Below are 13528 nucleotides of genomic sequence, written 5' to 3' on the forward strand. Positions count from 1 at the left end.
ACAAACCAACAACCAAAGCTTGTAGTCCACAATGGGCCGGATGCATAAACGCTAGCAATTGCTTGTGCTAGCCTTTTACTCGAATCCGTATGCATAAAAACAAGCAATTGCTTGCGAGCAGAAGCTCTTGCTAGCAAGTACAAGCAATTGCTTGCTGTACGCAAGCAATTGCTTAGAGACCAAGCATTTGCTTAAAAACGTATGCATAAAACATACCTTTTGCTAGTTCTTGCTAGCAATTGCTTACGATTTTCCGAGCTCTGTAAAATGAGCATTGAGCTTTTGCTTATCTGGGACATTCCCTTTTAAGTATCATTTTCATATTCATGGAAGAAAGACAACAATTGTGAAGGAGTGGTATAAATCTACAAGAAATTACAGTTAAACTCGCATAAGTCGATCTTCTCGGGACTGAGCAAAACACATCGACTTAGGCGATTTTCGACTTGTACGTAAGTCGAAAAAAATCGACTTAAATTTACACCACACGTACATATGTATAATGTACATTGTATGTTGTCTACTCTGGAGCCGAGAGCTGGAGCGGTGTGCCCGATATTTGCCCTTCAGCAAGACACTTTATCCACATTGATGCTAGCCTTTAAACAAGGCGACTCGCTCTGCGTGCCCCCGTATAGCGCGTTTACCCCACAAACCTGTTGGCCGGCGAGTGGAGCGAGCCGCCTTTATCCACTCGTTCAGGGATGTGTACTTTTGTCGTTGTTGTTGCTTTATATTCTTTGACAAATTTGCGTACAAATTTGACGCAGAAAATACACACGGCACCAAGGCAAGCCTCGTTAATATCAAGTAACTATTCTTATTCTACATAGTTACTTAATATTAACGAGGCTTGCCTTGGTGCCGTGTGTATTTTCTGCGTCAAATTTGTACGCAAATTTGTCAAAGAATATAAAGCAACAACAACGACAAAAGTACACATCCCAGAACGAGTGGATAAAGGCGGCTCGCTCCACTCGCCGGCCAACAGGTTTGTGGGGTAACCGCGCTATACGGGGGCACGCAGAGCGAGTCGCCTTGTTTGAAGGCTACATTGATGCAGGCCAGGGCTCCACACTATAACTTTTATTTTGGTGGCCCCAAAATGACTGATTTTTATTTTTTGGTGGCCCGAACAAAAAAAAAAAACAACAACAAAAAAAAACAAAACCAAGCAAAACTAAATCGGTCCTACGTTCGGTCCGAAAGTTACCGTTATTTATTTCTGATTGTAAAAGCAATCATCCACCATTTACAAGTATTTTAACACCTTCCAGAGCCGAATGTTGCCGTTAATCATTTTCAAATGTAAAAACAAGCAACCGACATTCATTCTAGGATCTTACGGAGCTGAATATCATCCTTATTCATTTCCGAACGTGAAAGCAAACATCCGCTTTTTATTTCATCATCTAAATGAGCCGATTGATACCCTTAATCATTTCCAAATGTAAAAGAAACAATCTGTTACTTATTTTAGCATCGTACGGAGCAGAATATTACCGTTATTCGATCTCCAAATTCAAAAGCAAACACCCGACATTTATTTTATGATCGTAAGGAGCCGAATGTTACTGCTGTCCACTTCCGAAAGTGAAATGAATCATCTGACATTTATTTTGGTATCTTCAGGAGTCGAATGTCACATGCTATTTACTTTCGAACGTAAAAGCGAACTTTCGGCAATTATTTCATCATCGTACTGAGTTGAATACTATAGTTATTCATTTCCGAACGCCAAAGCAAACATTCAACATTTATTTTAGCATCTTCCGGAGCTGAATGTTATTGCTATTTACTTTCGAACATAAAAGCAAACATAAGACATTCATTTTATCATCGGACGGAGTTGAATACATTGTTATTCATTTCCGAACGTTAAAGCAAATATCAAACATTAACTTTACCATCAAACGCAGCTAAATGTTACTGTTATTCATTTCGAAATTCAAAAGCAAACATCCGACAGTTATTTAGCATCGTATGGAGAAGAATATTACTGCTATTCACTTCCGAACGTAAAAACAATCATCTGACACTTATTTTAGCATCTTCTGGAGCCGAATGTTATTGCTATTTACTTTCGAAAGTAAAAGCAAACACCCGACATTTATCTCATCGTCGTACGAAGTTGATTATTATTGTTATTCATTTCCGAACGTCAAAGGGATAATTCGACATTTACTTTAGCATCTTCCGGAGCTGAATGTTAATGTTATTTACTTTCGAACGTAAAAGTAAACATCCGACATTTATTTCATCATCGTACGAAGTTGATTATTATTGTTATTTATTTCCGAACGTCAAAGGGATAATTCGACATTTACTTTAGCATCTTCCGGAGCTGAATGTAATTGTTATTTACTTTCGAACGTAAAAGTAAACATCCGGCATTTATTTTATCATCGTATGGAGTTGAATATCATTATTTTTCATATCCGAACGTCAAAGCAAACATTCGACATTTATTTCAGCATCTTCCGGATACTTTTTTTAATCCTTATTCATTTCCGAACGCAAAATCAAATCTCTGACATCCCAAAAGTATAGGCAAACATCCGACATTTATTTTAGTATTATACGGAAATCGAATATTACCGTTATTCATTTCCAAAATTAAAAGAGCAAACATCTGACATTTATTCAGCATCTTATGGAACCGATTGTTACCCCTTCATTTCCAAAACTGAAGGCAAAACATTCGGCTTTTTTGGTGGCCCGGCGTGCGTTTTTGGTGACCCCGGTCGCAAATTAACCATTCGCGAAATCGTGATTCGATTCGCGAAAAGACTCCGCTAAATATAAGGCATAGATCGCTACACTCGGCAGGGGCTACGTCGTCCTTTCACCAGGTCTCGTTACAAAACCAAAATCTCGCGTGAGTTCTTGCGTTACCTATCGTTAATGTTAACGAAACATCGTTAATTTGCGCTAGGGATCGTTACTCATCGTTGCTACAAACGTTAATTTTCCCGATCGTTAGTTTGCGTTACTAACGATTCAGGTGAAACCGCTTGCGTTAATGAAACGTTAATGTTTATTTACGCAGTTTCTTTTGGTATATACTGTATGTAAACAAAAACTGGCGTCTCGTGATTTTGACAGTGATTTATTACACAATAAAATCTTATTCGACTTAGGCACAGTGATTTCAATGGTTTTTCCGTGAAAGTGTTCTTGGAATTTCATCGACTTAAGCGAGTATTCGACTTAAAAAATTCGACTTATGAGTGAATTAATACACGTAAGTCAATGGGGAAAAATCGGGACTTTTTAAAATTATCGACTTGCGCGATTATTCGACATATGCGATGTCGACTTAGGCGAGTTTAACTGTACTCTTAAGTAGAGTAAGAAATTTTTCATTTCAACAACGGGAATGTCCAGTGGTTAGCACGCAAAATTTGATGAAAAACAGGTAGGATGTCTCACTTCGGTGGAGAGCAAGGAGACGTTTCTCCACGTGCGATCTGGCAGATGCGGGCTATTGTAAGCAGTGATGGGAATCAGCCAGTAATACGAGTGTGTGTATAGTTGTGTGTGTGTGTGTGCGTCTGTGTGTGCATTTATGAGTGTCATTTCATAGCTCTTCTGCTATGTCAGGAAATGTTTCTGCACACACATGCCCTTTCAAATGCATGTTGCCACACTCGCCTTTGTTCTTGTGTTCACACAGGCGTGACGTCCCTTTTGTTGAAAACGCAAGCAATTGCTTGTGCGGGACAAGCAAAAGGTATAAGCACTAGCAAAAGGTTATAAATGCATATGGATTTAAGCAATTGCTTGAGCTAGACCTTTTGCTAGACAAGCTTGTGCTTTTGCTTGAAGCAATTGCTTACAAGCAATTGCTTGTTTTATGCATTCGGCCCAATGTTTTTACTTGTATACTTGTGCAACCAAATAAAAAGCTCTCCTCCCCTTTTTTAATCTGTCCTGTAATTATCAACTTTCTTGCATTCAGCTGGCATATTCCCTTTAATGACATACAACATACAAAACTTTGTTCCAAATTTCCAAGGACTTCTCTGTGTTTTACATGGCAATGTATTTTTATACCTGATGTACAATCATAATATTGTTCAAGTACATATCCACAGAAAACCAAAACCCTACTGAGAGAGATCTAGAACAAAAATTTGTCTGGAACTGTGCCCTAAAAATTTGACCTACTGCAGCTCCTCCAAAAGGCTAAGATAACAATAAAACCTTTCCACGTAAACAAGTATTACACGTCTAAGAACAGCAGATGGATTTGCCCACTTGATAGTGAAAGCATGAAAAGGTACAAAACAATTTCAAATTTCAATCAGTCCCATGTAGTTACGTAAAATCTGTTTCATTATTGATTTAAGCAGACTCTCATTTTACAATTGCTCTAACTTTTTATGTATCATATTTTCATATTAAACATGAATAGACACTGTTCATATTCCATTGGCATAGTACTTACTAAGAAAAAAAAAAACATGCAACAGTAGTTTTTCTTTTATTTTATTATCAAATACATTTGTATATAAACTATAAAAGATGTACAGCAGAATTATCTAACAGCTGGCTTCTTTCAGGTTGTTTTCTAGGTAATACTGTACACTATTAATAGCAAACTCTGCAGCTCTGGTATACCTGTAGATTTATGATATACACTATATGTGGAGCGCCAATGCAATTAAAGGTCAAGCTAGCTAGGCTCCTCTTTAATTGTCAATCACATTTGGTACAGTATTTAAAGTCAAACTGAACAGACTTTACAAGTGTACCAAAAGTTTAGTCTGGTTTCCAGACCCTTTGCCAACTGGACTCCGCGGCGACGAAGTCGCCGCCCCGCGACGAAGTCGCCGCCTTTGCCGAAGGCAAAGGGTCTGGGCACATTCGCTTCAAGTGGGAGGAGCCTAAATTTACCCCCAGTGAGGGAGGGCGATCATTCTGTCATTACGTAATAAGGAAGAGGTCACGTTAGTGACCCCTTCATCCTCACCCAGAGGTCCCAAGGACACTCTCCATATACATTACATGCATGCATCCACTGTCCGTGGAGTATTTCCATGCACTGTTTACTGCATGGAAAGGTTTTCTGGTGCGATAATCCTGTTTCTGATAGGGCCTATTTAGTCACTATATCCACACTATGCACGGAGCTATACACCATGCCCAAGACACATGGCATCCAAAGAGCGAAAAATGAAGAAGAAAAAAAGAAAGTGCAGCGGAGTATTGTGCAAAATTTTTTGTAAAAACTTTGTATGTGGAGATGAGTTGTGGGTGGGCGGCCCATGTGATATATAATGTATTATTCTATGTACATGTACTTTTTATGTTCGTGTTTGCTGATGAATACGTTCAGTTGAGACCCTTCTTTCTATAACTAATAGCAGCTAGTGAATAAAAAAGAAACAGATGATAAGCAACGTGCTCTTCCGATCAGTTCTTGTCTTCATAATATCGTGTCCCTCTCGTGGAAACATTGCGGCAACTGACTAAATTTAAAAATATTCTACGATATTGTTTATTTCTTCATCTCACACATAATGATAATCACCAAGATAATAACATCGGGATATGTATGAACCACACAAGAAAAACGAAGTACACTTGCATGTATAGGTGAGCTGGGATATTGTGGCCCCTCAACATAAGATGTCTTCATACACCATCTTCTATCCCTTGAAATAGCCCGCTTGATAGCCGTACAAGGTCACTTCTTACCACTATATGCTCCAACATCCATTCATTTAGCAATTATAGCATCTATAGGGGGACCAGTTTTTAAAAGAACGCGCGATAAGAGCCACATCTATTCATTTCCAATTTATTTTTCATAAAGTCACTTGATGATAAAAACCTTGTCTGAAGTGGTTATGTATAATGAAACAAATAATCAAAAAACTATTTCTTTGACAGAAGGCCATTGTTTGAAGCATGATGCGCTTCGGGGCAATTATGCCCCCCCCCCCCCCCCCCTTAAAAAGCCTTGTTTTGCTAAGAACATCCATGGGTATATATGCAAGAAAGAATACTAATTATTTAGTTTAAGTCGCAATTAACATGGTTCATTGCTGGCATTATATCAAGTGGACGTATACAGTGCAATCATAATGAATTATCATTGCAGCTTGGTTTTGGATATTTTCAGCTGCCAATTTCCCAAGGTCATCATGCAAAAAAAAAAAATAACGGCCAAACGTTACAAACAATAATAGACTCTGACTTACAGTTCTTGTATTCACATGATATGACAAGCTCTAGCATTTGATATAGATTTGTCCATGTAACTCATATATTTTTTCAGCTTATTGCAGATTTATCACTGGTATATAGGAAAGTATCAGTTTTGTTGAATATTTTGCCTCAATTCAAATTCTCAAAAGATGCTCATATACTTTTTTTCATTGTTTTTCATATGCTCAGAGACCCGTCCATATTAGCTAATCGTAATAAACTTTCTATAAAAGAAACAGGAGCCAAGTTTATGACAAATGATATGTTTAGAGACAATTATCACCCCATCGTAAGACTATTAATTTTTTTTTTTTTTCATTTCTATATATAAGAAGCAACGCAAGTTGGCTGCTTTTATTACCTCATTCAATGCAAAATGAAAATTGAGTGTAGATAAGTAGAGAACAGAAATAAGTTCGGTACTATATGGCACACCACAACCAATTATTAATTTTGGTCTCCATCCTGTAATTTTTGCTTTTTAATCTCTCGACGACAAACTTCTCCATTTCACATATGCATGTCTTTAGTTGATATGCTCCTTGGACCTTATAGGATGTAAGCATGTAGGCCATATAGGTGGTATAACCAGGGAGGTGGGAAAACCGAGCACTTGTGTGACCTTTTGTAAATATTGATGTTGTTACATTCCTGATTCCGATGAATGGTGAATGTGGCAAAGAATGGTTCATCCCCATGACGATGTTGGCTATAGAGTATATGGGAAAGGTGGGATACGGAGGAAGAAGAGGAAATATTCGTTTTCTATCAATAATGCAATCCAAAATTCCAATTGTATTCCAGCGCTCTTCCCTTAAATTTCATTGCGTAATATTCTATATAGTATCTTAACAATAACAACACCGCATTTCGCTGAAAAATAAAACATATTTTATTTTCGGAATTACGAATCCTATTTCATCACCAGATTGACGCGCCTTTGGAATAACGACCCTTCATTCATTTTGGGATAAACGAAACTTTGGAATAAAGAACCCAATTAAGTTTTTCGGAATAAGGAACATTATTCAATATCATCTGATGATATTGAATAATGTTCGTCATTCCGAAAAACATGATCTGATCAACAAACCTTCTGAAGAATTACGACTCTGCATTCATTTTGGGATTAATCATAAATTTTTGATTCACTTATTACATTTTAGCACTGACAAAACTTTCGGAATAATGAACTTAATCATTCGCATTAGCGAACTTTGTTCGGAACGTAACGAATAATAACAATGAGAATTATACGTATGAAAGCATTGACAAAAATTTAAAGAATATAATATGTCCAATTCAGATACTTTTAGCTTGAATAAAAATTTTTTATATTTTTCCCGTGCACAGGTCATATTGAATCATAGCTCTTCTCAGAATATTAGCCTGCCTTATGCAATAATAATAGCTTGTCATCAACATATTTTACAGAGCATGTGGAAGCACTGTGCTTTTCAGATGGAGAAATTGTGTGTGTTTTTGTAATGTATCTCATCGTTCTGACTCTTAAGTATGAGTTTAACGTTATACGAACAAATACAGCGGAAGGCGTTGTGCATCAATCAATATCGCCACAATCAAGTCTATTATACTTGCAGGGTTTTGTTGTTGTTGTTGTTTTGCTTTTTTAGGGGGCCTAGTCAATTTTTTCATCCGCAAAGATGCCTGATTTTGAAACTCACAATTCCGGATACCTGATTTGGGAAACCTCTTCAGAGTTTTCATTATTCGTCGAAAATGATAATTGATATCATGAGAACAATAATTATATCTCTCTAAGATTTATAATGCTTGCTTTTTGTTAAGTACTGTCTGGGGCAAATTATTTGTATAGGGCCCCATTTTCTCTCTCTCTTCTTTCGTTCTTTAAAACAACAACAACAATAATAATGTCTACATGTTTCTCTGTGAAAAAACCCAAACCATCCCCCCCCCCCCAAAAAAAGCAACAAATTAAAATACTTCACTGTTGATGCTGTTCATTTGGATATTTGAGCACCAATTCGCACTTTGATGACTCTAGTGTCGGAAAGATTTGGGACCTCAGATAATGTTCATTTACATTGAGCTGATGATTGCATTCCACGTCTATCATGTATTAGCACCTATAAAGGGACTGTACAGTACTGGTTGAGGTGGGCATTCATCTTTTGAACATTCCTAAGTGAGATAATGAAAAGCCTCTTATGAAATATGAAAGAGCATGTAATTTTAAGAAGGATTCAATGTTTATTTGATGAAAATTGGTTTTCAAATGGCTGAGATATCCAAAAAAAGTGCTAATAATAAAAGGCGACATGCCACAACTCATTAGGATCTCTTTGTTTCACCTTGTTTTTGGTTATCTCGGCCATTTCAAAACCGATTTTCATCGAATAAACTTTTGATACCCCTTATAGAACTTAGAAGGTTTCTGAATATCTCGCAAAACGTTAAAAGCTATATCCTCACCACAACCTGAACTGTACACACCCTTTAAGATTAAATCATTGAAGTGAACTCAATATCACATATAGAAAAAAAAATGTGTATCTGAAATTGCCAGGTTCTATCAAAATATGCATCCATTTTGTATTTTTTCATTGGTCAAAGATCCGTGAATTTTGCTTTATTTGTAGGATTCAGTATACTAGTAGTCAAATTAGACCGGTTTTTACATTCATACTCATAAGGCCTACTAAAAAAAAAAAAAAAAAAGGTAAAAAAAAATGTTGCTGGTTTTCCCCAAGTCGAGCCTTCAAAAGAAATCCATTAGACAACATAGTGGAAACGAGAAAACGACCCAGATGGTTATGCATTAAAATACTGTGATTGAGATACTTTGTAAAGGAAGGAAGGGAAATGTGGTTCGCATTTACTGATTGTATTGCACTATAGGCCCTACATTAGTTGAAAAAAAAACCCAGCACAAATGAAGAAACAAAAAAAAAAATCTTCCTTGGACACCTATTCCTCATTGAGCTTATAACATAAGTAACAAGGATATGTGATTTTCAATTTCGTCGATAGACACAATGACACAAAATGGTCTGCTTTAATTTTATTGGAAACATAGTTCACTTGACCATTGTGCGCATCTATAGTATTAAACAGGAAAAAACGTGAGTAACAATCAAAAACATCGAAAACTTTTAGGAATACACATCATGGAGTACACACTGTCTACGATTGCCGATTCTTCCATCCGACCTTACTTTAGATCTTAGAAAAGTCCGAATGTTCGTGTGCAGAGAGGTAGAATAATTATACGCCTCCCTGAATGTACCTGTATACCATCACCCTCATCCTGCATACTACAGTATACAGCATCCACACCATTGGTACACACACGCCGCAATGCCAACACACAGGTAGTGGGGAGAGTTCTCCCACCACCCGGCTCTGGTAACACGCTGAGCAGGATAATTCGAATTTCGCGCTTCAGAGGACGGGAGCGCTGACAGATTTATGGATTCCGCCCAAAATCGGGCGGAATCCATTAACTCCAAGACGAATGCTTCCAGACCCTCTGCGCGAGAAAATCAACTTAAACTATACTAGTTTTCGACGTTGAGGGCGTCAATATCATGGATAGCGAAATAGTATGGGCAGAGGGTCTGGAAGCCAGACTACAAAAGTTGGGCCAAACTTCACCAGACGTACATTAATCCACTCCATTTTGACCATGGCCTGCACCTTGCCAAAAGATCTTAACCCATTGAAGATGAGCCCCGAGAATACTGAAGCAGGTCACAGTGTCTAGTATGGGATGTGTGTGCCATGGCAAAATCAGTTTGTCCTCAATAGGTTAAGAGGACAACAATCCCAATCAAATGTATTTTCACTCCAGAAAATTTTCAGAAAAAAAAAAACTTTTTTTTTTAGAATATTCAAGTTTTGAATGAGAATTCTACTTTCAAGTTTCAGCTGTCTTTTATTAAAGGGACTGTACAGTACTGGTTGAGGTAGGGATTCATGTTTTGAACATTCCTAAGTGAGATACTGAAAAGCCTCTTATGATATATGAAAGAGCATGTAATTTTAAGAAGGGTTCAACGTTTATTTGATGAAAATTGGTTTTCAAATGGATGAGATATCCCAAAAAGTGCAAATAATAAAAGGCGACATGCCCCAACTTTATTAGTATCTCTTTGTTTCACCTTGTTTTTGGATATCTCAGCCACTTCAAAACCGATTTTCATCGAATAAACTTTTGATACCCCTTAGAATTGCATGCTCTTTGACATCTCATAGAGTGGTTTCTGAATATCTCACAAAATGTTAAAAGCTAAATCTTCACCTCGACCAGAACTGTACACACCCTTTAAACCTTTAGGCCTTCTTTCCACCTTGCCATTAAGTTCTTTTCGAAAGTGTGTGACCATTTAAAAAGAAAAAAAAAAAGAAGAAGCAGAAACAGCAAGAAACAAAACATGTACCAGTACCTAATATTCTGGACTGTCTGGATAAACATAATGTCAATGATTTAATGACCCATTCTTTTATTCAATATTAATGCTATACAGATAGACACTGACAGTAAAAAAAAAACAAACAAACAAACAAACAAACAAAAAAAAACACTAGGCTAGGTCTCACTCTTATCTATTTAATATTTTAGAGATAAAGTAACTACACGCAGCCGCTGTCGCGAAGCACAGCAATCGGGCTAGAGATAAAAAAGTAGAGACTAGAAAAGAGTAGACATCTATCCACTATCACCTAACGTTACAAATTGTACAATCATACATTGACTTCTATCAAATATCATCTGCTACAGACAGAAATCAGCTGACGGTGAGATATTTGTCAAAGATACATGCTATTAATATTAGTGTGATACGTGTGGATGAATGTTAGCAGACAGACCGATCTACGCATTACGCGATGCGAGTAGTAAGTGCCACAACCCTCGCTTCGGTTCGCGGCGCGGCCCTACTGGCTACCGCGTACCGTATGCCGTACATGCTCACTGCAGCATCGCTGCAAGCATCGCTGCTTCATACGTGAGAAGCGATCTCGTTACAGTCTGCAAAATGTGAGGGCGATACAATACAGGTGAATGGAAATAATCAGCATCACATGAGCACTCTTATCACCACTTATTTTCTCGAGACTAACACTTATAAATAACAGCATTACAAGTGCACTCATCATAGTAATCCTGCGTAGACTCACCTTCGGAAATATTTCGAAGTAGAATGTAGAAAAGATTTAAAAAAACACAAGAGTACCGACTTTTTCGCTGCGGCAGCTGATCCTCGTCCCCTCGCTCACGCTCCGATGCGATTTTATCCACGCCCAAAATGTATTTTGATAGACTTGTTTCAAGTCGTAGTGGCTTGTTTTGTGTAAGTTGTCACCCACACAAATGCTGCGCCGTGCCACGCACCGATGACGCACATGCTGCACACTGTACGTATAGCATGTACTTCCTAGTGGAAATTGCATCAAAGGGCGCAACCTATCAAAGCTATCTCTATCCATATCCCCTTTTGTGGTGTAACGCAGCTATTCCCATCTTGTAGCCAAAGATCCTATTTGCTGTAGCTGATGTGTGACCCAATGTCACAACCAAGGAATTCTTCTCGTGTGGCCGGTATTTCGGTTTGAGTTGATGCATGTATTCCTGGATTCAAAACCATTCCAATGTGTTTTATCAATTATCCAGTTCGAATAGCTGCCAATCCACAAATTTTAGACATGTTTTCAGTCACAAGTTAAGCCAACATCCGCATCTTATGGCTTTTTCTTTCATCATAACTGTCAAATGCACAAGGCCAAATCAGTGGGCCCCATTGTAGTTTCAAGTTCAATTCTGACCCAAAATAATGCGCAGAATTAATCCTTTTCATTATCATGTACAGCCTATAATTTGAGTTTCAATAATGGTATTAAAAGTGGAAACGATCTTCAGGTTTCCCTTCTCTCTGCTCTTCTTAATTCAGAAATCATTTATCTTTTCTGTTCTGTGCATGTTGCTGATGTTACTTCTCATGTGTATAGTAAATCTAACACATCTCAAAGTCGAAGCACCATGTAGCCAGATTATGATGCTGAAAAAGCACCAAAGTTTATTTGATGAAAATAGATTTGAAATGGCCAAAATATCCAAAAACAAAGTGGTCCTAATAGGATATCTCTGCCATGCCATTTTAAAACCAATTTTCATCAAATAAATTTTGAAATCCTCTTAAAATCATAATGCTCTTTAATATTCCAAAGGCATGGTTTCTAATGACATTGTCCAAAAAAGTTAAAATCTGAATCCCAATCTCGACCAACACTATACCATATCTCTGGAGGTGCATGAAGCCTTGCAAATTTGGTGCAACCATGTAATTTGTTGGACTAATTATAACGCCTTATATTGATCTCTTCCTTTGAATTTTTTCTATCATCTCTCTCCCTCTCTCTTCCATATACTCACTATCTCTTTTCAGGTACACATCACAAACACAGCACAAACAGCCATGGAGCCAAACATTTAAAAATATTATATGCTGTAGATATATTTCATATCATAATTGCTCTTCACGAGAGGTGTCTATATAACCTGCAACATTATACTCTTTTAACTCAAGTTGAATTTCCAAATAAAAGGTTTAGATGTCCAACATTACATGAGGGCACATTTTGCATATTATATGAATCACCTTTCTGCACATAGAAGTTAGAAACTACTATAAAACACAATATTTTTTGCGACATGAAATTTTCACGAATTGGAGCCAATGGCTTTTTTCGCAGCATGAAATTTTCGCGAGTTGCCTCTAACATTCAATGCATATAGTGTAGACAAGAACTGTCACGTGCATTTTAATTTCGCAAATCTTGGCTCTCGCGAAATTCGCGAAATTTAAATGCAGGCGAACATTCAGTATCATAAAAGAATGCAAAATAAAACCAAATAACAAAATCAACTATCTCATCATTTTACATAAAAGTTCATCGTAACTGAAATAAAACTTCTGTAAAAGGTTCCTGGATTCCCAATGTATGGCAATTTCTATTGATGGAAGTGCAAGTTTTACTTTGGAACTGTTTAAACCCACAAACACAGTGAGTGGGTTTTACACTGTTTCCAAAGTTCAACGAGACATATTCTCTCTCTTTCTGTATATTTTTTCATAAGTCAAATTCCGCCAGTACTTTTATCTTGACATGGGTGTTGACAGATAATAAAACACAGGATGTTGCAATAGAAGAAAACTACTTCCCAGTTGGATTTGGGATGAAAAAACTTAGGATATCTAAACACAACAAAAGTGCATTGTGCACTCCATTTAGTACAGAAATTAATTTGAAGCATAATACACATTCACATGCT

The sequence above is a fragment of the Diadema setosum genome, chromosome 21 (assembly GCF_964275005.1).
Source record: "Diadema setosum chromosome 21, eeDiaSeto1, whole genome shotgun sequence".
In the NCBI taxonomy this organism is placed as follows: domain Eukaryota; kingdom Metazoa; phylum Echinodermata; class Echinoidea; order Diadematoida; family Diadematidae; genus Diadema; species Diadema setosum.